Source organism: Strongylocentrotus purpuratus, unplaced genomic scaffold, assembly GCF_000002235.5.
Source record: "Strongylocentrotus purpuratus isolate Spur 01 unplaced genomic scaffold, Spur_5.0 spur5_scaffold_13, whole genome shotgun sequence".
NCBI classification, from domain to species: Eukaryota; Metazoa; Echinodermata; class Echinoidea; order Camarodonta; family Strongylocentrotidae; genus Strongylocentrotus; species Strongylocentrotus purpuratus.
Window position 1 is genome coordinate 13,843,727 of NW_022145598.1, and position 27,607 is coordinate 13,871,333.

Sequence of the window (27,607 nt, forward strand, 5' to 3'; positions counted from 1 at the left end):
CGGCAAGCTAGTCAGTTACTTCCCCCCACATCGTATTTATTAGGTTATGCTTGAGTGAGCACAAATTAAAGATAGAATACAAAAAATGCAATGTCATATTAAACAATAAAGGACATCAATTTGTTTATGAATAGCGACCCCGATTTCGTATTATGAATAGCGGTCCTTAAGATTAATGACCCCTAGATATGAATTATGAATAGCGACCCTTATCTCACTTTATGAATAGCGGTCCTCAAGAATAACAGTCCTCACGCTTTTGTGAATAGTGGCCCTCTTTCCGTTTTATGAATAGCGGTTCTTCACGTATCGGAAGTTCCACGTAATAAATCGCGGTCCTTATGACTAGTGAGGTTACACTCCGAGCCAGCATGTTTATTAAGGGAAAAACATACAATCACACAAACACACAAACAAGAGAGGAATAGCCACATTTCAAAGGTGATGTAAATGAGTACCTGGTAGGAATTAATTCGTTGAAATGCTAGAGCGCCGCAGTGGCCGCCTTGCTAAAGCAAGGGTAATAATCGGGGCAGCGCCAGGAGCGTCACAACGTGACAGACATGTCCGCTATATAAGAAGCCACCATTATTAATATTATTATGAAGTAATGGATGGAGGTCAACGACCTTCTGAAAAACATTGTTCTACAATAAAGGAAGCAATGACATACATTTTAGGAATAAACATGGTTATTTTGTCTTTAATTTGTGCACAGTCAAACATGACATATAGGTCCAATATGATAAAAGTAACTGACAAGATATACCAAGTTTAATTTCTGTCAATATTAAATGAAATAGAGATATTAAGATTTGTTTTTGTTGTTAATGTTATTTTTTGTTCATTTTCGCTGACCTGAAGTTAGAATTGTGATTATTTTGTTCTTTAACTTGTGATCAGTCATCCATGAACTAACGGATGTTAAGCAGGGTAACAGGAGGTCATCGATGGGTGTGCATGGTGTTCGCATTCAGAGCTGACAAATCATCAATTTGACAGTCTCACTACAATTAAGCAAAGGCATTAATGTAGCTAATTTTCCAAATTTTGTCTTTAAAGATAGTATCACACATTTGCAAGCCCTCAAAATCTCGATGAGATTTTTTCTGCAGATGGCTTGTGATATGCAATACAATTTTTGAACAATACTCTGAAAGATTTAGAGCTCAACCCCTTCCATTTATGAAGTAGGAAACAAAAATGTAATCAATTATTTTCTTTTATTTTCCTCATTTTCTATTACGGCGTCTACCAGACGCTTTAAGAAGGAAAATATTAAAATTGTCATTAATAATATTTTCAGTAATAATAATGACATTACATTATCGATAACATTGTGGCGTATCCGCACTCCTCTCCAATTTGCTCAGAAAATGTAATCAACTTAATTCTCTTCGTTGTTGATGACGGAATAGATTTCTTCCATACAAGGATTGGATAGGAAAACACATTTGAAATAGTATATTTAGGGTGCATGTATAACTGAAAATTTTGTCTAAGGAAAATAAAGATTTCTGATTTTTAGTACAGAGTAGAAGGGAGGGGAGTTTGCAACTTAAACAAAATAAAATCTTATCTTTAATCGGAATTCATTTAAACTTTCACCGACCCATTCCTCTCATTTACCTGCTTGATTAAGTATGACTGGCTACTTCTGGTTTCCACACAAATATTTCTGTAAAAGCACAGATACAATCCTGTTAAAGGTACTATTCCCATTTGCAGGCCAAAAAATGAAAAGGTTAAATTCCAACGGCATTTGAAAGATAATACTAATTTAGAACTCTCCTAAAAAACGGGGGTTTGAAAATGTCTTTAAGTGGGAAAATAACAAATATTAGTTGTCGAATCGACTTAAGAGCTATAGAGCCAGTAAGTAACAGTCTGATTTTCAGACCATTGTACCGAATGGTCGTACGTTTTAAGCTGCGCAGTGATTCAATCAGTTTAATTTGGCCATTACAAGAAGTGGGTTATTGATGTAGGCAAATGCTTATGTACCCTTTACAGCTCATTTTATATATGTTATTACCAAAGAAGAAAAAAGGCCAGTCAGTCACTCAATAGTGTCTGACGGTGAAGTCTAGCAAGTAAACGGGTTTCCTTGCATAATTTGAATATTAGGACACTGCTAACGTTTATATTTCACAGATAGGACATACATGACATATTCATAATTCCTACAAAGTTCGACAGCATTAGATGTTTGCTGCAAAAGGGACATAGTATCTTTACGGTTCAAAGGAAATCCAACCCTTGTAACAATTCCATTGCTTTTAAGGAATGAAAGCAGATACATCAGAGAAACAGAATGGCAAAAGTTTGGAATAAATCGGACCAATGATAAGAAAATAATGAATGTTTGATATATGAGATCACTATATACATCCATGCAAATCTCAAATTGGCAATTCTCTCATTGGATTGTGCCGTAGTGACAAATAACCCTTCGTTTGTCTTGTACACAAATATGAAGATTTTTTTTTCTTCTCCCAAGCGCCTTCACCCTTGGGGCACTACTTAAAATATAATATGGAGAGTATATTATTACAGGTTCTCTAGAAATAATTTTTTGTGTGTAGGAACAAACGGGAAAGGGAGTGTCGTGGTCGAGTGGTTTAAGGCGCTTGACTTGGAGATGCGAAGGTCGAGGGTTCGAATCCCGACACGGCACTAATATCCTTTGGCAAGATATTAACCTGCACTTGCTACTCTCCACCCAGGTGTTAAATGGGTACCCGGTAGGATGCGACCGTCATTGTTGGTCAAACAGTTTTTGAGCGTCATGTAACGCCTGGCTGGAATGCTCCCCAGGGAGTGGAGATTGTGCACACATTGTGTGCGGGTAAGCACTGAATCCAATGACCGGGGTAATAATATATTTGTAAAGCGCTTAGAGACATTTGTATTTAGCGCTATATAAATTAAATTTATTATATTATTAGGTGATACGTACGTAGACGTATCACCTTTTGATTTCGTCAAGATTTTTATTATTATTTATTTATTTATTATTATTCTTCCTCGAATTTGTTCGCAGGATATCTCAAGACTGAATGAAGCCATTGTTATGAATCTTTCAATGATGATAGATCTTAGTCTAACTTAGAACTGCGTGACTTTTCAAAGACTCAAAATCATCGTGACGTCATCCAGGCGCCATTTTGTAAAAATCAACTAATGATCATATCTTTATAACGAATAATAATTTTTCATTCATATTTATCATGATTAAGATCAATATCCGTCCGGTCAAGTTGAGGTCAATAAACGTGCGTAAATGCGCGCGTGCGCGCTCGTCCGCGCGTTTACGCGCGCGCAAAAATTAAAAATGCTCTTAATCATCCCAAATTTTTTTTGCATACGTTTCAGGCCATATGGAGCATTTGATAAAAAAATTACGCACACGCGCATGCGCGCGCGTTTTCGCGCGTACTGGCATTTTGCAACATAGAATCGCCGATTTTTTTTCTGTCATCATATTTGGTACATTTTTCCAAGCATTTTGATAATTTGTTCACCTTTAATTAACGCAATGAGCGTCCGTCAAAGTTGACAGCACGCGCGGATTTGCGTTATCTTTATCCACAATACATGGGCAAAAACATGCCTATATAAAATTCATTGTAACTCTTTAGAATAGATAGAAACTCCTAATATTTTGTCATATTTGGATAGATTATGAGTCGGAGATATGATTTCATGTCTCATTTGATCCTCAATTAACTCATGACGTCATCATAATAGCCTCCAAACTTAAAATTTTAATTTGCATATTATGACGTCAGCATATTTTTGGAAAATTGATTGTATCTCTCAAAAAATATAGATTGTTTTTCTTTTAAATTTTGATATATTCTAGCTGAGACAATTTTCTACAAATGTAATGTTCACAATTTTTATTTTTGACAAAAGTATCATGGTGTATTTTTGCGATTAAAGGAGGCATGTCAATTTTTCGCATTTTCGTGTATTCTCTATGGGACATGACTTTTTCTCAAAACTGGATTCTACACTCCTGTCTTTCGCGAGCAAAATCTCCGTTGTTTTAGCTTCGTTTTCGCTGAGCTTCGGATATGTTGTAGCTGAGACAATGAGCTATCACAAATGTGCCCTTTATTTTTCGATTAGATGCCGGGATCATGCTCATATTTCACTTGCAAAGTAGGATTTCTGAATTCCATTTCCTGTTTACGTGTAATCGCTATGGGAGATGTTTTGGTATATCGGTAACGCACTTGACTTCCAACCTCGAGATCCCCGGTTCGAGTCCGGGTGTCTCCAACACTTTTTTTCTTCACTTTTTTTTCCTTTTGACCTTCACTGTACCATCTCCTTTGATTATTTAAACACGTAGATTCGCAAATAATGTCATAAATAACCCTTTTTACTTTATTATTACCCTATTTTCACTTAATCCATTACTTTTTGCGTGTAATCCCTATGGGAAATGACTTTTTCTCAAATCTGGAGTCTACATTCCTGTCTTTTGCGAGCAATATCGCCGTTATTTCGGCTTGGATTTTGTTGGTTTTTGAGTATGTTGTAGCTGAGATTATATGCTATCTAAATCAACCCTCATTTTTTCAATAAGATGTCATGATCGCGCTCATGATCATGATCATGATCATCACAGTCATCATTATCATAATGATGCTAATCATTTATCAATTACATTTTCATTTCTTTGAATAAGATAAAATCGTCAAAAGGTGTTCTTCATGATGTAAATTAGAGTCAAATGTGTAACTGGTTACTGCACAGGGTCAAAGGTCATATATTGTTTCAATCTATCTTCCCTAGATGCATGATGATCAAGGAGACACAATTTAATCTTGACATATGAATAGATCATAATGGGAGAAGCATATGAATGGGAGAAGCATTTTACAAAATAATATATCGTGTAATGCATTATTCGTTATGTAAACCATTATCATACGTATCACCTAATTCGTCTAAGTGACGAATTAAAGTCTAGTTATATTATAAAGTTGTCTGCCGCTACTTTATACAGAAAATACCGATTCGGCTAATTCGAAGAGCCCTACCTATATTTTTTTTATTTTATTATTTATTCATGGTTAAAAACAAATACAACTTGTGCCCGCATTCAGCAAAAGCTGTTTTTTCAGCGAGGCAGTGATTACATAAAATTCGAATAAAATTTAAAACAATGAAAATATAATTCACAAACAAATATGAAAGTTATAATAAATGAACATATTTACAGAAATTTAACTACAAAATCAAATCATAGTGACAAAGGGGAAAAAACCCAAAACAAACACAAAACAATTAAATAAACAATTAAGTTTGTATCTACGGGATGAAAGTGATTCTAACTTTCAAAAATTCAAACTTTGTTCAACACGCTTACCTAATTTTTCAGGTTTAGTCTTGAGAAGTTAACTATCAATGTTGGACTCCCCGTTAACAAAAAAATCACAAGGAGTTGCTTTTTAGGAAACTTAATTCGTTGTGTTGAGATCAACGTACATGTAGCTATTTAGGGTGAATTGCCGTTTGGTTAACAACCAGCCAGTCTACTATCCACTTTGTCCCATAATAGTTTCGTCTACTTATCGTTAGATCTAGCGGCCATCTAGGACGACAGTCATTCGGTCTAATCCCCAATTAATCTATTACCATTTGGTCTATTATTCATTTTGTCTGATTCCTAGTTTTCTAAATGCCCATTTCGTCTACCATCCATAATGCCTAATAATTAGTGGATGATTAATAGCCTATATATATATGGGAATAATGTTTTATCTCTCTCAATCTCTCTCTCTCTCTCTCTCTCTCCCCACACTTCCTCTCTCTCTCTCTTTTTCTTTTTCTCTAATAGGTCATGGGTGATAACCAATTCCGCGATAGAACGGAGCATAACCATCCGCCTAACCATGGTAGAAGCAATGCTACGAAGGTTAAAGCAGCAACGAAGAGAAGGGCCACTGAGTCCAATGAAAGACCACAACAGGTGCTTATGGCGACACTATGCGAGGTAACAGAGGAAGGGCGGGCAGCGCTACCATCACTAAACAACATGAGGAGGAATATCCGGAGACAGCGCCAAGAGAACCCAAACGCCCTCCCCATTCCCATGACTGTGGAAGATCTGGAAATCCCTGTAGATCAACGATTGACGCTGGGTGGAGAGCTTTTCCTTTATCACGACTCTGGAAGAAACGACCCTCGCCGGATTTTAGTGTTTACTACGGAAAGGAACCTTCAGGTAAGAACAAGTGTTGGGGTTCATTGCCATTTGGCCTTCTACGGTTCCGCAATTTTAGGAAGTGCTGCAAAAGCATACGTATTGAGTAAAAAAGATTTCAGGATTCATTAGAATGAATTGAAATCCAAATACTTCCTATAAAATTGAAATTGAAATTAAATTAAAATTGGTTATTATTCTCGACAAAGGACAGGATCGGTTCTAGAACAATTCCCCTGAGGGGGTATTGTTCTGATACGACATGATCTCCTATTTCGATTATGTTTTTTAATTATCATGCTATGATAATTAAAAAACAGTAAGTAAGTAAATAAAATAGCTTGGAAATAATACATACAATTTTGCAAGTGAAACAGTTTGTTTGTTTGAAATATATAATATTCGATGCAAATGTATTCATTCTGTTTTGCTACTAGTTGCTGTCAACGTCTGAAAGTTGGTTCGCTGATGGCACGTTCAAGGTAGTGCCGACCATCTTCTTTCAGTTGTGGACAATCCACGCCACATATGAGGGACATGTGGTGCCTTTGGTTTATTGCCTCATGCTAAATAAGGACCAGGCGTCATATGCAAGGGTACTAGCAGCACTACAGGAGGGAAGGGCGTTCTACCCAACCAGAATCATGATCGACTACGAATTTGCAGCGAAGAACGCATTTTCCCAGGCATTTCCAAATGCTCACGTTCAAGGATGTCTTTTTCATCTCTGTCAGAGGATACATGAACGGGTATGGTGATATTTATATATTGACAGTTGATCCCTTTTTTTTACCCGCCATTTATTGATCAAATAGTACATTCAAGGCTCATGGCTAAAAAAAATAAAAAAATAGTGATACAAATATTAGGTAGAGTTTGAAATTTGAGTAAGTGGACTTGCAAGCCATGATAAATGCTGAGGAGAGAGGGGGGGGGGGAGGACTCTAATAAATATTTTTTCTTTTAATCATCCTTTCAAGCCCAGTAACAAAAACTTTATATGATGATTAGAGGGTAGGGGGCTAGGGGCTATATCTCTTTTCGATTGTGCCTAAAACTGACCTGGAAAAAACACGGACCTCTAATCGCCAGGGGAGGGGGAGGGGGGAATATAATCGATAGTTATACTGAAAATTGGTAGGCCACAAGGAAGCTGAGTAGGATACAAGCATGTTATTTTCTCCTATAGGAAACGCTCATTGCGTATAGTCAGGCAAGGGAGAAAATTTCGGGCAGCCCTGGCGGATTCGGGCGAAAAAATAGGGGACAGCGGTTTGTTCCTCCCCCCCTCCCCCACACTAAATGAACAGTTACCAATATCTATGCATTTTGCTCAATGGGTAGACAATAAACAATATTTCTGAAGTGTGAAAGGGCTGGTACATGTACTGTTATGAGTTTTATATTATTATTTTTAGATCAAGCAAGAAGGGCTGCAGGTGCTCTACAACGAGGATGAGGAGATCCGGACACAGGCGAGAATGATAGGAGCGATTGCATTTGTGCCAGTGGAAGACACCGTGGAGGCGTGTGAAGCCTTGGCAGGCATTGCAAGGGCAGAGCTGCAACCTGTCCTCAATTATTTTGAGGATACTTATGTGGGTCGACCTCAAAGAGCCGCGGGACATGGTCGCCAGGAAGCGAGGTTCCCGTCCATAATGTGGAACATGTTCAATGCGACACTGCAGGGGGAATTTCGCACGAACAATCATGTGGAGGGCTGGCACCGAAGGTTCCAGATCGGCGTCGGTGCCGACCACCCCTCGTTTTGGCAGTTTTTGACCTGCCTAAACGGGAACATGCCATGAACGAAGTAACGATCGGACAAGCGCAAGCTGGAATGGCGCCTCCCGCACGTAGGAGAGTGTACCAAGATACCAATCTCCGGCTCATCAGGCTCGTTACTAATTACCATGGGAGAGACATTGTAGATTTTTTGAGGGGCGTGTCCCATAATCTTCACTAACGATCAGTCACCTATGCTATTGTACAGTTTTTGATCAGTCCAGTTGAATTGTTTTAACATGCAGGACCTCCCATTTACTTGGCATTACATTATATGGGATGTTTTGTTTTACATTAAGAGATGCGTATATACATTGTTGAATACAGAATGATATCATTTGATATCTTCTTTTTGTATGCATTTGATCGTTTTCAGGATAAAAGTTTCTATTTTTTTTAATTCTCTTTTTTACTGTTTCATGTTTATATGATAAGCATGATTAGCATCGGGCAAGCGCAAGCTGGAATGGCGCCTCCCGCACGTAGGAGAGTGTACCAAGATACCAATCTCCGGCTCATCAGGCTCGTTACTAATTACCATGGGAGAGACATTGTAGATTTTTTAAGGGGCGTGTCCCATAATCTTCACTAACGATCAGTCACCTATGCTATTGTACAGTTTTTGATCAGTCCAGGTGAATTGTTTTAACATGCAGGACCTCCCATTTACTTGGCATTACATTATATGGGATTTTTTGTTTTACATTAAGAGATGTGTTACGTATATACATTGTTGAATACAGAATGATATCATTTGATATCTTCTTTTTTTATGCATTTGATTGTTTTCAGGATAAAAGTTTCTAGTTTTTTTTTAATTCTCTTTTTTTACTGTTTCATGTTTATATGATAAGCATGATTGTGATGATCTTTGCCTCTGAGTTTTACTTTGGGATGTCAGAACTCTGTTTTTAGTACATGACTTTGATAAGTCTCCTCCTTTGGCTTCCTTCAAGACAGCAGGAAGGTGTTTTATTTGTGTTAATGTATCATTAATATTTATCATGTTTATCCTCTTCAAATATGGTTTTGGGCAATACGCGCCAAAATTTGCTGGACAGAAGTTTTATCGTTGCAGAAAAAGCTCTTCGTATTAATCGCAACTCTCAGTCGCGTTCCCTTACAAATCCTATATTCTTTGAAAATAGCATGTTAATAATTAATGACCTCTATCTCTTCCAGTTAGGCCAGTTTTTGTAAACTAACAGTAATGACATGCTCTCAATTTTATTCATGATGTGTTCCTCCCCCCACCCCCCTACAAAAAAATTACATTGTGGTGACTTTCATTTACCTCTTCTAAATACATTTATCTATGCCGGTCTCAAATTTTAGAACTTTTCACTAAACTTGCCCCATCACTCCATTCTTTTAAGCGAAAAGCGAACTCGTTTCTTTTACAATCTTATAACACATATTAAATCTTCGCGTAGTCAACTCGTGTTTTACTCCCCCCCCCCCCACAGATTGCGTTTGTGACCTTTCATATAATGTCAGTCTTCGTCCTATGTCTCTGTTGGATCATGTTCACCCAGACGTAGGAAAAGCATGTTGTTATACATTTTTAAATTATGAATTTATAATTCATAAGTTCTCATTTCACAATTTCAGATTAATCTGTTTTGTCTCCAAATGTATATGTATTTATTCCATATGTTTATTACTACCGTCTTTTGAGGGATCCACATTCTACAAATCCCGCTTCTCAGTAGATCCCTCCATTTTCACAGTTTTTTACTTTTAAACAAACGAAACATCACTTACAGCACATGTATACATTCTTTTGTAATTTAATTAATGATTTTCAAAATGATTTATGTAATTGATTTCTTGTCATAATTGTTTATATTGATAGTTCTGTTGGAAGTGAAAATAAAACTGAAAATTGAAACACTGTTTGAAATGCTATTAAAGTTATTCACTTGTGATAGAGAATGTAAATAGTTAAAATATTGCATCTTGTATGTCAATTTACCTCCGCAACATTTTAAGTTCAATACCTTTTCTTTTATATAAAGAATGATGACAAAACAAGAATAGGATTTTCACCACATTAACTCGTACACTAGAGAACCATAAACAGCTAAACAAAAAATAAATTTTAAGCACAGTCTAAGTAGACATATTCCTTTGCTTCCAGAATTCATGAAAAGTCAAAGTTTTAGGAGACTTGGAGGCCACACTGAATAACGTCAAACAAAGCTGGCGAGAAGCGAACATCGTCACTAATGCTTAAGCGTCCCTTCGATTTTTAATCTCTGTTAAACTCGTTAAGAACAAAAGCTTGTCAATTTCATATGGTTCATAGAATTACCATGACCACGTTTCAGGGGGAAAATAAAGTAAAAATGCCTGCTTTAACCTTTTCTGAGATGGAGGTAGTGGATGTTTCTATCTTTCATATGGCCTAGAGTTTGAAAAAGTGTTTCGAGGGGGGGTAATTGTCCTCGGGGGGGGGGGTAGTTGTCCTCGGGGGGTAATTGTCCTGGGGGGTAGTTGTCCATGGGGGGTAATTGTCCTGGGGGGTAGTTGTCCTCGGGGGTAGTTGTCCTCGGGGGGTAGTTGTCCTCGGGGGGTAATTGTCCTGGGGGGTAGTTGTCCTCGGGGGGTAGTTTTCCGGGGGGTAGTTGTCCTCGGGGGGTAATTGTCCTCGGGGTAGTTGTCCTCGGGGGGTAGTTTTCCGGGGGGTAAATTTCCGGGGGGTAATTGTCCTTGGGGGGTAATTGTCCTCGGGGGGTAATTCTCCGGGGGGTAATTCTCCGGGGGGTAATTGTCCATGGGGGGTAATTGTCCTCGGGGGGTAATTCTCCGGGGGGTAATTTTCCAGGGGGTAATTGTCCTTGGGGGGTAGTTTTCCGGGGGGTAATTTTCCGGGGGGTGATTGCCCAGGGGGTAATTGTCCTGATACGCTTGGAAGCACCTTTATCGATTGGTTTCACAGGTTATCCAAGGTTGATGGTAATAATGACGTTACTTACACCGGCTAATCGTCTTATTGTTCTGTCCGTGAATCTCTGGTTATATTAAATTAGTAATTCTGAGGTGTCTTACACACCTCTTTAAATGGTTTCAAAGTTACCATAAATTTCTTGGTTATGATCACGTGGCTCAAGCTGATTACTAATCTAAGCTGTGAATACGTGATATGTAGGTGTGGAAATTATTAATTATTAAGTGTTTTAAAACACCTTTTTAAATGGTAGTTAAAGTTGCCATAAGTTCCGCGGTGATGATCTCGCGACTCAAACGGATTATTAATCTAAGCTGGGCATACGTGACTTTTAGGTGTGAAAAATTAGTAATTATTAGGTGTCTTAAAACACCTTTTTAAATGGTTTCAAAGTTACCATAACTTTCCTGGTGATGATCACGTAGTTAAAACTGATTACTAATCTAAGCTGTGAATCCGTGATATTTAGGTGTGAAAAATTAGTAATTATTAGGTGTCTTAAAACACCTATTTAAATGGTAGTCAAAGTTGCCATAAGTTCCGCGGTGATGTTCTCGTGACTCAAACGGAATATTAATCTAAGCTGGGCATACGTGACTTTTAGGTGTGAAAAATTAGTAATTATTAGGTGTCTTAAAACACCTTTTTAAATGGTTTCAAAGTTACCATAACTTTCCTGGTGATGATCACGTAGTTAAAACTGATTACTAATCTAAGCTGTGAATCCGTGATATTTAGGTGTGAAAAATTAGTAATTATTAGGTGTCTTAAAACACCTATTTAAATGGTAGTCAAAGTTGCCAGCAGTTCCGCGGTGATGATCTCGTGACTCAAACGGAATATTAATCTAAGCTGGGCATACGTGACTTTTAGGTGTGAAAAATTAGTAATTATTAGGTGTCTTAAAACACCTATTTAAATGGCAGTCAACGTTGCCAGCAGTTCCGCGGTGATGATCTCATGACTCAAACGGATTATTGATATAAGCTGGGTATTGCGTGTTTTCCAGGTGTGAAAATGAGTTATTCTTGGGTGTCTTGATGGTTTCACAGTTACCATTTAAGTTCCGTGGTGATAATCCCGTGACTGTTGGCATATTTCGAGTTGAACCAGCTGACATCAATTAATTTGCATATTGAATATGGGGTGCGTGCAGATCTATGTTTTTTTAAACAATTTATCTGAATTTACCGCATATTTCTTAATTACTGATGATTTAGTTATATGCAATTCATTTCGAAAATACTACAAATATAAATTGTCAGTTATTAGGACATTTCACTACTTCGTATAAATTACATTTGGTTAAACATGAATAAGGGAAACATTAACTATGAACTAAAATAATTTAAATAAAGTACAAGTATACGAAAAACTTTCGATTAATTCAATTATGTAAGTCTACTTATTACCAATGCCTTTACATTGGAAATACAGACGTACCGGTATTGAAGTATTGTTGCTGTTCAACTGGTTGGAAGTTTTACCAAATGGTTCTTGGCTCAGCTAGACCAGTTGAATTATAACTGGCCTGGATCAACAGGATCATTTAGCCCATTTCAATTTCCAGGGTTACCAGTTGGCATTAACTGGTTCATCAACTGGACCAGTTGCAACAAGCTTTCTCTTCTGGGATATTTGCACCCCCTCCCCCACCCCCTCTAATCCCAAACTGCTTCCGGCGCGCCTGGACGTAATTATGGAAGATCCAAGACATGATATTCAGAAACGGGATGAGAACGTCATTATTTTGGTTCATTTATTGTGTAACATTTGCGTAATTATTGGGTTGAACGCGGGTTACAGTAACATACTTCCTCTTCGACGTAAATTTCACGTGAATGAAGAACATGATTCATCTCAATTCAGCCTCGTAATATTCACGTGAATTTCACGCAGATATTTTGACTAAAACTATCACTAACGCTTCACGTGTTTCTGTGACGCGATAATTTCGTTTATGAAGATATAATTTCATAACCAAACAAACACGGGAGTATTAGGTTTACAAACCATGGTCTCCAAGGTAGGGATAATCACGTTATTATAATGGTGATATTGCAGTGACAATTGCGTGATTTAGTGTACGTGTGTTTTAAGTTACCTAGTGCAGTAAACGTATTAATACATTTACGTAAATGTCAGGTGTTTGAAGAACGTAACTCTCCTCAAGTCGATACCTTCATGTTGACGTGATTTTCACGCGATTTTGTTTATTGGGAAATGCTATATCTGGTCGATAAATGACAGATTAGCCTACGCTCATCTATTTCCTATAGTTTGACAATTTATTGAATATATAAATGCAATATGCAGCAAAAGAATAAACGAATGAACAAATCAATAAATGAATGAATGAATGAACGAATGAATAAATAAATAAATTAACAAATTAATGAAATGAATAAGTTTATTGTGTTCTCCTGTACGTGCATGGATATACCCAGGTGCAACGTGTGAAGGGCGATGTGACACGGGATATGAACGCAATTCGGATTGTCAATGTAACGAACAATGTCAGGACAATACGAATTGCTGCAAGGACTACAGGAAAATATGTCTGAACGAAGGTAAATAAATTAAAGTCAAAGTTATGGGAAAAATAAAAATCTTAATTGTGAGCTCTTTCATTTGTTACAAATTTGTGCAAAAATGTCATAAGTAAAAATCCAAACGTCCCATGAAAATGATGGCTCTTCAAATCACCCTACTGTAAGCTCACTGAGCCAAAAGTCGGGTCAATGAAAAAATTCCCTTTGAAATGTGATGTCGATTTAGATTTAATGTAAATCCAGTATCATTTTGATCGTTGCAAAATGAACAAAAAAAAAACATCCGTAATTCTTATATACTACGTGATCAACCTTTCCCAGTCCTGATCTCTTATGACTTGTAGTACTACCAAATCATGTCCAGAGTGTATAATTTTGCCCCATGACTTGGATAATGTCCATCAACAATTTTCTTCTTCTCTTTCGTTCTGTATTATGTACAGGTTCAGATAATACTTTGATCCCCATTGCAACTGTACTATCGATCATTCTTCTCATCATTGGTACAACACTTGGGGTCATTCGGTACAAAAGAAGGTAAATTCATGCATTCATTATTTTAGTTTAACTCTAACTCTAACTCTGTGCATGGTGTTGTATCGGTTGTGCCTTTGCATGTATTATTATGCTGGAAGCGAACTAAAAAAAATTGAAATATGAAATGGATCCTTCAATTTATCGACAAATGATTTAATTACTATCCCAAACAATGAAATAACAAAAAGAGTAAAATAAGTGAAATGCTGCATCTAATAACCATTCTGCAAATTTCAATTTTTTAAAATTAATATCATCGCTATTGATGATCCATCCTCATCGTCTCCATTATTATAACATTATTATTGTTATTGCTAATAGTAGTAGTACTATTTTTATTATCTTCATACTTATGATTGTTTCTATCATTATAACTGTTGTCGTTATCACTATATTGTTTTTGTTTTTTAAATCTATTTATCTAGTAATTAATTTACACATTTCTTAATTTATCTTGGTATTTCTACTGTATTTCTACATCCATTTCTACGGTTCGCATTGCCATTCCAATCGTCATTCCGGTCGTCATTTTCCTGAGAGAGTGACGGAGAGAGCTAATGAACAAACCCGAGACAGAGGCAGTCGGGATGAAAGTGTCCACGGCGCAACATCTCGGTTGTTAAACGCGATGTCTAGATCACATAGAATGCAGTGTTCTTCGGGAACTAATCCTTCAGTGAAGAACCCTCTTGAGACCTTGGTAGGTGAAGTTATCTACGAAGATCCTGACAAAGTTTCTTCAGAAACTACGGCAGATTCTGAAATATCCCATGAGTACTTCGCCCAAGTCCTGGTCGAACCTTTGAAGAACAGTTCATTTGACCATGACTACAACCTTCCAGAAATGCCTGATGTTGGCCTGGTCCAAGCCCCAGTTTCGGCCAGGAGTACCGACGAAGAGGGGTACATTGTCATGGATCGTGACCCACAAGGCCGAACAACCGCTGGCTCTAATGTGTACTACTCTTCGCGTATTCCCCGACAAGGGGGTATGGGATCACCAAAAATCCCCTGCAGTGAAGGATACTACTCTACGCGCATCCATAAACCGGTTATGAAGGAGAAAAGAGGGGGGTCTATAGAAAACCCCGACTCCCATGTGTATTACTCTGCAGACTCAGTGAATGCTTGTGATGATAACGAAGATGGTGCCTACATCATCCTGGATGAGAACTGATCACACTTATCCATTGAACTCTTAATTGATTTTTCCATCATTAAGTTAATCTCATAGAGATAGTAATCTTATATGCAAACACTCGTTTGGGAGCATACTCACACCTCCACACATGCTAAATTCCATTATAGAAAGTTTGTCAAAGTATAATGTTATGGGTCGTATTATTTTCTATCACAACCTAAAGGGTTCCCTGATTTCATTCGATCACCGTGACTTTCGCTGTACTATTTGCGATTACATATTGTAGAATGTAACTCCCACATGGCACGGCAAAGGACAGCACTAGTAACCATGGTCCCTGACGCAATCTTACGCCAGGTTAATGACGCTTCGTTTTATACTGTAATGACTTTCAGACACAACGTTGGAAAATGAGCACAGTACAGGTAATATGCCGAATGTGGCCTCTTTATAGAGTCATCGTCGTTCTAGTATGCGAGGCATTGCGTACAAGAGGCTGGGGAAAATATTGCATCGTCGACCTGCTCTTGATGTAGGCCTATATTTAACTAAACATTATATTGATGATATACTTCATTCAAATATTTTATGCCGAAACTTTCCAAGACTGTGAAGATATTTATATTCTATTTAAAAAAACATTGCAAAAGTAGGTTGACAAACAAAATAATGTTCCCATGCCTTTTGTACACATTTTGTCGTATTCAACGTCGAGGGCTCTACATTCATCATACATTTTACGCTGTTTTCGCCGGGCATATTTACTTCAATTATTTGTGTTCGATTTTCAAAAGATGTGTTTGACTGAATAAGGCACAGAAGAAGGACTCGATTTCCATCCATTTCATGATAACCATCTGAATTGAACTAAACCTTTTTTTACTTGCTATATACCAAGGTAGTGTGAATGTTTGACACCAATGTTTGGGTTCACTTTATCATGATGACTCTTCATTTTCAGAGTTTTCTTTTCGTCTTGGAATAAAGCAGCTGTGATTAAGTAGTATGATTTATAAAACGTAAGAAGAGAACACCATCACATGCTTTGACAGTACCTAGTGAATAATCCAGCTCATGGATATGACACTTTGACACTGTGTGCGTTCCTAATCTGAGATTGATTAAAACAGGCATTTTTATGGCAACTGACAGGATGTAGAATGTTCATGACATTTTCAATCAAATCTATGATCCGATGTATATAGGGCTTTTAGAAATACTGTAATATTTTATCGTTATGATTTTTTATACAACGCCTACTTAGATTCTTGCAACCTCATTGGTCAAATATTGATCACATGACATGCGCTAAATGTACTGTTGAACGGCATCATTCTCCAGTCGTGCAATACCGTTTGATCCTTTCGCACCATTGCACGCTGACGTCACTAACGATGTAACGATTATATATCATTCTCTGTAGTTCGTTTAATTGTTATTCGAAATGCGATTTTCTCCTAATATTGTACAGTTAATTATCAAAATGGCATTATTTGAATAAACTTTCACTCAGTGACACTAATTTCAGAGACTTTGAAAACATTATCAGTTATAGATGTGCATTCTCCCTCTTTATTTATATCATCTTTTCTTATATTAAGATCACTTCTGTGTTACTAAAGTAGACCAAGAAAAGGTAAACTCATATCCCAGTCACATCGACTCTAAACAGACTTAAAGGGGGAATGTAATATCTTGCTCGGTCTGGTGTCGGCCTCGTAGGTGTGACGGGGGTATCACAAAGTAACAAATAATAAACATACATGCATGTTAAATAATTGCAGTATCGATAACGTTAAATGAAAAAAACTTACGCAATATACAGTGTATTTACACACTAAGAAATAAGGGTGCAATTGGGGTGCAGAATTGCATCCACCTACGTGTACTTGGCAGAAGGTGCTGCTATTGTACCAGAATTTCACCCTTATTTCTTAGTGTGTAGATTTAAAAAACAATAGTACTGATAACAATGATAATATACTTCTATATCTTTTTTTTTTGGTATGAATAATCTACTTCTATATCTTATTATCATATGTGTTGTCCCGTATATACCGTTGTAAATATAAAGTTACTCAACATGCTCATCGTATATACAAATAAAGCAAATTACAAATCACAATGTATCTCTTAACTAAACCGCTTGTAAATGAGAAATGTAACTATTTAGGCTTCTAATGTGACAGAATGAAAAAAGGGGAAAATAAAGAGAGATAGAGAGAAAGACAAAAAGAGAGGGAGAGAGGAAGAGGGAGAGAGAAAGATAGAGAGAAAGAGATAGAGTAAAAAAGAAATAGAGAGAGAGAGAGAGAGAGAGAGAGAAAGAGGCAGAGGGTTGAGGAAAAGGGATGCTCGACCACCTTCTTGCTTAATTTTTAACATGTTCAAAGTCATAATATACAAATGTTCTGAATTTCGAATAATTCTTGGGCACCCTATGAAAGATAAATCCCCCATTTCATTACTTATTCATAATGTCTGTGAAGGCGATTTTTGTCAAACCAAATTGCGTGCTTATTCGTACGTGTCTGCTAAATTTATTAAGATCTTGTGATTTGTGGGGATTTGGTGGTTCTAAAACCAAATACACTTTCATATCTCATACACAAACAAGTTCATTTCAAAATTAAACGTTCACTTCCGGTTCTCAGCATTCATTATTAAGGACTGCCGTTAAGATGAAGCTTTCCATACGAATCGCTGTTATCATGGTTACTGATAGGATAAGATTGGAGTTTAGCTCCTAGAGACCTCTGAAGGTGTGAGTACTCCTCGGCTTGTGTGTCAGGCTCTTGTTGATATCCAGGATTGTCCAAGGTCTGGTAGGCATCCGTCAGATCCTCAGCGGGCTCAATAGGTGTCTGGTAGTCATCGTCATCATAAGAAACAGAGTGTCTGGTCTTCGGTTGGTCAATTGGTAGAGCCTCGGTGGGTCTGGTCGAATCCTTAACGTCATATGTGGTATTTGGCTTGCCATCTGGAGATTCGTAATCATCATCTGTTTCATTCATGGGCTTCAAGGTACCATACCCTGCAGCGGTTGGCTGTCCGACCGTATTGATGCTTCGCTGAAGCGTGTCATATTGTTTGTCTGAAGGAGGTCCTGAAACATCCGAAGTGCCTGTCATTGACTGGTCGTTTCGCTCTAAGGTAGCATACTCGGGACTAGGTTCCAGGGTAGCGTATCCAGGCGTGGCGGTCTTGAGTGCCTGGTATCCATTCTCCGTTGCGGGTGTGTCCTTTGAGGGTAGTTGATTTGGCATTTCACCATTTGGACGAACACCACAGGCGCTCCTATCGTCCTGACGTAGATCTTGGTAAGGTTGAAGGTCATCTGCCACTCCGGGTGACCTATTCACAGCAGCGACCGCACGTGCTCCATCTTGTAAGAGTTCCTGATATGGACCAGATCCACTGGTCGTGGCCTTATCAACAGATTTCTTTCCTTGGGGACGATCTGGGACGTTGTACTCGTGATAGTCATCTCTTTCCTTACCGCCGAATAAGGTGTTGTAGTCCTGCTCTCCAATCTCATTGTATACTACTGTGTCCTCCTTCTGGCAGACTGTGCTCCTGATGTTTAAAGGAACAGTACAATCACGTTCTGGACCTGCATTCGAAGTCACGTATCTAGGGTTCTTATCCATCTCGTCCCCTCCCTCTGACGAAACATGGTTATGTAGATACGGGCCGTTGTGGGCTGAGACGTTCTTTGCATTGGCTGGAGCCTGTTTGTTCCTTTTAAAGAGAATTGAAAAGGCTTTGCTGAGGAACTTAATAATTGGGTTGAGAATTTGTATAATTATTAGGCCTCTTGTTATAATTGTTACTATTTTTTGGCCACACCTGTTAATGGAAAAAGAGAAGCAAATGCTATTTCCAAGACTTTCCGCAGTATACCTTCTGCATTTTATGAACTTGTACCTGTATAAAAAAAGACCCTTTTCTCTTTTTTCTCTGGTACCAGACTACTTACATTACGTTGACAACGATTAAATTCATTGACTCTAAGTTTGATGATCGGTAAATACTTTCATCCTGATATGAGAGAGCCATCTAAATTTATAATGGGAGCATTATCCAATCACAGGAAAGAAGAGGCCATGCTCACGCTGCTGAAATATTCGAATAATTTCGGAAAGAAGAGCATGGCAAAGAAAATGAAGAGAACGATGATAAAAAAATGAGCATTCAGATGTTAGATAAATATAAAAGTACCTTCTTTTACGCCTGATGGTAGCAGCTAACGCGACAAGAAGGAATACGGCAACTAGCACGACCACAGGTGGAACAACAGTCGAGGCTGAATTGCTTTTACCTGAAATTAAATAAAATTATACATAAATATGATGATACTATTTGTTTCTTAGGATATGATAATAGCTACAAGAGGAAGGTGAAACCTACCGTCGCCTTTAGCAAATCACTGCAACAACAACGCCTACAAGGATGACAAGAATAAGAACGACTACGGCCGGAACCAATGCACCGAGATGACCTGCTGGAACTAGCGATGTTGCATGTTTTAGGTAGATTATACATCTTGAGATATCTAGACTCATGTACCAATGTACTCGGGAATGTTTTTTTTTTATTTTGTTTTTAAAATTCAGTTCAGTTCTATTCATTTCATATTTTACATTTCACAGCGTTTAATACACAATTGACAAGAAAAATAGAAATACATATTTTAATAATATATGGAATAAAAGAGTACTAAAGTACAGTATATGTCATTACTTTGCTTGTAGTTACTTGTAAATACTTGCACTCCAATGCTGACAAGTCCGGATCAATCACAACAGTGGTACTTACAGACTTCTCTAAAGCATTTGATTTAGTTGACCACAATGTCGCAATCAATAAGCTGTTCACCATGGGTGCAAGACCATCCCTCATCCCATGGGTATGCAGCTTTCTCACAGAGCGTACCCAACAGGTTCGCTACAAGAACCAACTCTCTAGGAACCTTACCACGTCGGCAGGGGTTCCTCAAGGCACCCGTCTCGGACCCCTCATATTTCTCGCTGTTGTCAACGACGCACTTCAGACGTCAGATTGCCACCGATGGAAGTATGTTGACGATCTCACAGTGGCCGAAACTCGCCGAGTGAACTCCCCATGCAACCTCGACACGACCCTCTCTTCCTTTGAACAGTGGTGTGAGGAATCAAACATGCGCCTCAATCCCACCAAATGTCAGGTCATGCAAATCTCCTTCGCGCGTCGCCAACTGCCTCCACCCGAGATAAAGCTTCTTGATCAAATCATACCAGAAAGTCAGCATGTAAAACTGCTTGGCGTGATCGTGAGGAACGATCTTCGTTGGACAGATCATGTCAATAATGTCACATCAAGAGCCGCAAAAAAGCTCTATATCTTGAGGATGCTCAAACGTTTTGCTATGCCTACAACGGACCTCCTCACCGTATTCACCTCATACATCAGGCCGATCCTTGAGTACTGTTGTGTAGTTTGGCACTTCTCCCTAACCCTGCACCAAGAGAACCAATTAGAGCGTATCCAGAAGCGTGCCCTTCGGACCATACTAGCCGGTGGGTACGAGTCTTATCAACGTGCTCTCAGCGCTTGCGACCTGGTATCGCTCAAAGAAAGGAGAGAGGACCTTTGTCGGGTCTTTGCCTACATGCTGTTCAAGAACTTTCGTCATTGGCTACCGGAAAGCCAATCATCAAACAGACAACTAAGACACAGCAACCGATTACGAGAACTAAAGTGTAGGACACAACGCTACAAAAATAGTGCGATCCCACAAATTATCAAACTGCTGAACTCTAAATAGTGAATTGAAGATTAATGTTTAAATGTTGCCTATAAATGTGGAAATCTATTTATTCTTGCCTCAAAATTCTTTTCTTTAAATCAATCATTCTGAAGTGCATTCCCATTAACTTGGATAAAATAACTTTTCAATTACATTTTTAATTTGTTTTATATTATACCAGCTCTGTGTTTGTGGAAATGTATTTACTCTTGCCTCAAAATAACTTTTTACAAATCAATTCCTTCCCACTTATGGGGATGAAATAACTATTTTCAATTACATTTTCAATTACATTTTCAATTACATTTTCAATTACATTTTCAATTTTTTTTATATTATACCAGCTCTGTGTTTGTGTTCCTCTCTCTCTCTCTCTCTTTGTTCTTCTCTCACTCTCTCTCTATCTCCCTCGCTCCCTCTCTCTCTCCCTCACACTCCCTTCTCTTCTCTCCTTCTCTCTCCACTCCCTCTCCCTCAACATTCCTTTTCTTCTTTCCTTATCTCCCGCTCCATATTTGCTTTATTTCTGTCTTCCCTTTATGAGTTTAATTGAGGTTCTTATCTTTGAATTATTGTTAAATAACGAACTGTAAATATGATGTTTTTTTTAAATATTTTTAAAATAAAATCTCTGTAAATCATGCATGCAATTCAGCCATTGGCTGCGATATGTTGATGAATAAATACCATACTATACTATATACTATATAAATCGGGGACAACGGTAAATTCTAGCAAGGCTAATTTGAGCTTTAAAAAACCACGATGTGTTGACATTGTATTACAGAAAAAAATGTATCTCAGATAGACATGATTCGAAACCATTGGAACATTTATCTTGAATAGTAAATGGTATTTTTTCACCCTATGGTCATGAAGTTCCCTTTAAAAAGTATACAGATAGGGTTAGGGTTGCAATTGAGTTTTATATATGGTTTACAGTATACGGTATAGGGATGAAGTTAGAATTCGGGTGTGAAGGAAATCACTCCAAAGCGACTGTCGCAAGAGCTTATGCCGTACAACCTTTCGTTTGATTGTAATTCGTGTACAATTTTGCAAACATTCCGTATGTTCATGATTTTTTTTACCTGATTAATGTAGTGACTTACCCGAGTTTGGTTGCGATGATCCATTGGTTGTAACGGTGGTCATTGAATTCGCTGAATGAGTTGAAATATTAGGACCAAACAAAACTTATTCACCTGCAAACAAATGCTAAACCAAATTTTAATTTGTTCTGTATTAAAAAAATAACGTATAGAATTGCGAGGTAATACAATAACATGATAATATCATTTGAACAACAATGTACATAAATAGCAAAATGGCTTGTGAGAAAATCAGGTAGATGGGAGCAGCGGTTTTTAACCTTTTTTAGTCACGGCACCCTTTTAAGAAATTCAAAGTTTCGCGTCACCTTAATCCTAAATTCATCATATATGCCATGTATACACGTAAAGGCACATAATTATGTTTCTAAATTTGTGAGAGCGAGCGAAGCAAGCGAGAAAGAAAAAAGTTTAGGTTTAGGATTGGATTAAGTTTAAGCATCGTGTGGATTTCGAGTGAAGGGAACTACCCCGAAGCGATTGCCGCACGAGCTTCTGGCGTATAATCTTTTATTTGATCTAAAAAAAATTGCACGCTCATGATTTTCCCGGATTAATGTGGTGACTTACCAAAGGTTGGTTGCGATGGTTCAATGGTTGTGACGGTGGTCATTGGATTCGCTGAATGAGTTTAAATATTAAGACCAAACAAAAATATCATTATTTGCCTGCAAAAAAAGCTGAACTGACTTTTAATCTGTTCTGTATATAAACAATAACATATAGATTTGCGAGGTGATACAATAACATGATGATATCATTTGAACAAAAAATGTACACCCATACAAAAGATGGCTAGAGTGAAAATCAGGTAGCTTGGAGCAGTTTTTACCCTTTTTTAGTCACGGCACCTTTTTAAGAAATTCAAAGTTTCGCGTCACCTTAATCCTAAATTCATCATATATGCCATGTATACACGTAAAGGCACATAATTATGTTTCTAAATACTTGAGAGCGATCAAGGCAAGCGAGAAAGAAAAACGACTCTTCAATGTGGTCAAAAATGAAATTTTGTAATCAAATCACATGCACTAGATAAGATATAAATTATGAATACGGGCAACTTGCTGCCGAATACAAAAATCATATAATTATCTGGTCATATTGATACATAAAAATATAAATATTCAGGCATTTCTTTTCCCAGAATTATCCTGTTTCTAAATGTTACGAGCGAATGAAATGAACGAGCGTGATAAAAATGTAATTTTATTTATGAAATATAAGATATAATTCGGGCAGCAAGGTGCCCGAATATGACGACATTCGGGCACCTAGATGGGAAATAGAAGGATATTCGGGCACCTCGCTGCTTAAAAGTTCAAGTTCAATAGCCTCGTCCCCCAACCTTTGAAATGTGCGAACATTACAATGACGTATTTCTTAATCTGAACTTGTCGGGATACGGGATATTGTATTGCCCTCGGTCGATTTTTCTAAAGTAGTTGCGATCGCGTTACTGTGACTATTTAAATGAGAGCCAATTTTTCATCGGGTACAACTGGTATTACAGACTTTTCATTCTTACTTAGAGTGCAATATGGTACAGGTAGCTCACCAGATCTTGATCCAACTGATGGGTCTGGAGCATATCTCAGAACCGGTACAACGCAACCGATTCATGTCAGTGTAACAAACAATGCGCAAAGAGAAAATTCAAAGATTGCTGCAATGACTATCGCGCCATCTGTGGTAAGAATACAACATTTTGAGAAAAATGGTTATAGTTTGTATTAATAATGAGCGCAGTCCAACCCTTGTAATAATATCATTTGACTGAAAGGAGTAAAACAGAATGGAGAAAGTTTGAAATAAATCCAACCAATGTATGAAAGATATGAATGTTACAAATATGCGATTACTAAACCTATGCGAATCACAAATTTGCAATTTGTGGATTGCGATGTAGCCATGGACTGGATAAATCTCCCATTTGTTGCGTGCAAAAAATTAATATATTGTAACGAAACCGGTTCCTGTCGATGTTCTTCCCAGCAGCTTCTCTTGTCAGGATGCCTTCTGCTGGTAGGTTTTCCTGGTCCGGTACCAATTTTACCGTGGATCCGTTTGGCAGAAATATACTGCCCCGTTGACGTTGACACCAGTCTGATATATTGCTCCGCACCACCTCTCGACCACCGTCTTCTACCAACCGTTGTACCGTCGTATACCACAGGCCAACTAGGCCAGTCCGCTTCTGCACCTTTCAGACGTCTATACCAGTCTGCTTGTGCATGCAACTCCAATTGGCCGCACCAGTTTGCTTCATGCACCTTCCAGACGTCTATACCAGTCTGCTTGTGCATGCAACTCCAATTGGCCGCACCAGTTTGCTTCATGCACCTCCAAACAACCAGACCGTCTGACTTCGTACAGTCAGCCTACTCGACCATGCCACTGGCTCTGCTACACAGTAGTCCCTGGTATTGTCTAATACTAGAACGTAAAAGACCCAACAAACACAACCTAGATTCTTACCATGGTCGTCACCTAAAATCAGATTTCAACTTTAGGTTTCCCCATGGAAAGACATGCAAACGATCATCTCAATCATTTCGTCGTTGCACGCGATACTTTAGTGGGCAAATATCCAAACAAAATCTGATTGCCTTACAATGTAAGTGTGCCCAGTGGGCGACGGCAATTATGTAGACTATGACAGGAAGCTCACAGACACGTGAGACACTTGATTTATATGGACATTTCTTATACATTTATTATTCTCGTTAGGTTTCCAATAATTACATAAACATTGATATAACTTCACTTTCCAATATCAAATTGAAACAAATCATATATCAAATGAAAGCACTAGTTTTTATTTATAAAACTAAACAAAAGAGAACAAGTAATTATTAATGGTAGAAAAGTAATTACACTAAAACTGTCAAAAACATGCACGATCAAACATTCTTGAAATTGACACGTGACTATATAGCGTCGTATATTTAACTTGAATTACGCCATCTACGCCGAAATAACTATCTACGAAATGAAACCAATTTCGTGACAATATATTTGTTTTAATTCACATATTAAGCTATATATATTTCCATTACGGGCACTTCTCAAAAAGATATAAACTCTCCTTAGTCATGCATTTTAAAATATTCACATTTTAGTCATTTTCAAAATGGGAAAGTTCTCGGGCATTACATTCCATACGCCTAATGACTACAACTTAAAACAAATCATAACCTTTTAGCTTTCATCCAATTTAGTTCAAAGATTTAACCAGTCTGCTTTTCTGATTTTCCGCTATCTTTTTAAGATCAACAATCCCAGGACAACATTGTATACTATTTATAGTAGACAATGTTGCCACGGGTACTTCGGAAGGGGAGAGGGGTGGAGGTATTTGACAAAAAAATGTCTCGAATAAGACTTAATGGTAGATAAATATTAGCTCTAGAGAAGGATGCATTGAAACGTGTTTTTACACTTTTCTGTTAATGCTTTAATAATACACTATTTGAACGCATGCCATATGTTCTAGTGATATTTTTTTCTTCATAAATGCTACATCTGGTTAATAAATATGTCATTCGACAGATTAGCCTACGCTCATCTATTTCCTATAGTTTTATAATTTATTGAATATATAAATGAAACATACAGTAAAAGAATAAACTAATGAACAACTGAATGAATGAATAAACGAATAAATAAATCAATCAATTATTAAATTAATGAAATGAATAAGTTTATTGTGTTGTCCTGTGAAAACATGGATATACCCAGGTGCAACATGTGACGGGCGATGTGGCAATGGTTATGAACGCAATTTGGATTGTCAATGTCACGAACGATGTCAGGACAAAAAGAATTGCTGCAAGGACTATAGGAAAATATGTATGAACGAAAGTAAGTAAATGAAAAAGGCTTAGTTTGGGGATTTTTTTTATTTGTTTCAATTGTGTGCAAGAATATCATGAATACAAATTAAATATCTACTGGAAATGATGGCTCTTCACCTCCCCTCCACCCCCCCGTTTATATCTCACCTGAGCCAATATTCGGGTCAATTTTACTATGGAAGAAATACCACATCCCCCAAAATTGCAAAAAAATGTTTGTCAATGGTTTCCGGTAATGGTTTCCGGTAAGAAAATACTAACAATCTAAGAAAATCGGACACCCGGAAAGATTTTCCTATGTAATGGCTTCCATAATGGCCGCCAATACCTTCAAATAGACATAAATCATGATATATCAATCTTAGAAACGTGATTTTGGTGTCTAAACCAAGGTATGTCAAACCCTATTTTTACCCGACGACAAAGGCTCAAGCTCAAGTGGAATATTATAATTATTATCTTGAAAGCTGTCGCCAAATGGTTTTTTTTATGAATCAAGGAAATCTCTTCAAAACTCACGGTTACCCTCGTTTTTGATATGTTTCATATTTTGATTCATTATAATGTGTGGATATGATTTCGTACAAAATGTATTGGATTCTGGCTGAAAATTGTAGGAATCATTTGTATCTAAAGAAGACCTATTAGTGTTTTTAAATATTTGGATACCTGGAACTGCAAGGGACGTGAAAGAGATACGTTTGGAGCAAACATTCATGCCACATGCAAGATGAGTCCTATATACACATTTCTTTATACAGTGCACGTGACTCACAGCATGATTTAGTAAATCCATTATCACGTTGGTCATTGTAAAAAGAAATAACAAATCCGAAATTCTTATATACTACATGATCAACATTTCCCAGTCCTGATTTCTGATGACCAGAAGTTGCAGTACTTCATGTACTATATCATGTAAAGAGTGTAATATTTTTGCCCCAGGACTTGGATAATGTCCATCAACAATTTTCTTTTTCTCTTTTGTTCTCTATTATGTTCAGGTTCAGATAATCCTTTGGTCCCTATTGTAGTTGTACTTTCGATCATTCTTCTCATCATTGGTGCAACACTTGGGGTCATTCGGTACAAAAGAAGGTAAATTCATGCATTATCTATGTTTAATTGTTGCCTTTATTGCTTGGACACATCTCCCCCCTCCACTTTTAACACGATTTCCCCTATTAATCTAACTTTCGCTGACATGAACTTTACTAATTATTCCTTCCCATCGGTTTTGATCTGTGCTTCTTCTTATTCCATTCGTCTCTTTTCTGATTCCAATAACATTTACCAAGAAGTAGAGGTGTCGTGGTCAAGTGGATACGTCGCCGGACTGTCGATCACAAGGTCCGCGTTTCGAGTCCCGCCACGGCACCAGGCGCGTACGCAGGAGGGGAGGGGGGGGGGGGGGGGGGGTTAACCCCCCTTTGGTATTTGTTATGTGTGTATTTTGGAGGACCCCCCCCTCTGGTAATTTGTGTCCTCTTACCCCCTTCCCCCCCCCCCGCTTATTCAGCGGCTGGCTGAGTCGTTGCGATTTTTTGGGGACAAAAAAAAAAAAATGTCCTCGTACCCCCCCCCCCTCCCGCTTATTCAGCCGCTGGCTCAATTGTTGCGAAATTGTCGGCCCAATTTAAAAATGGTAACCCCCCCCCCCCCCCC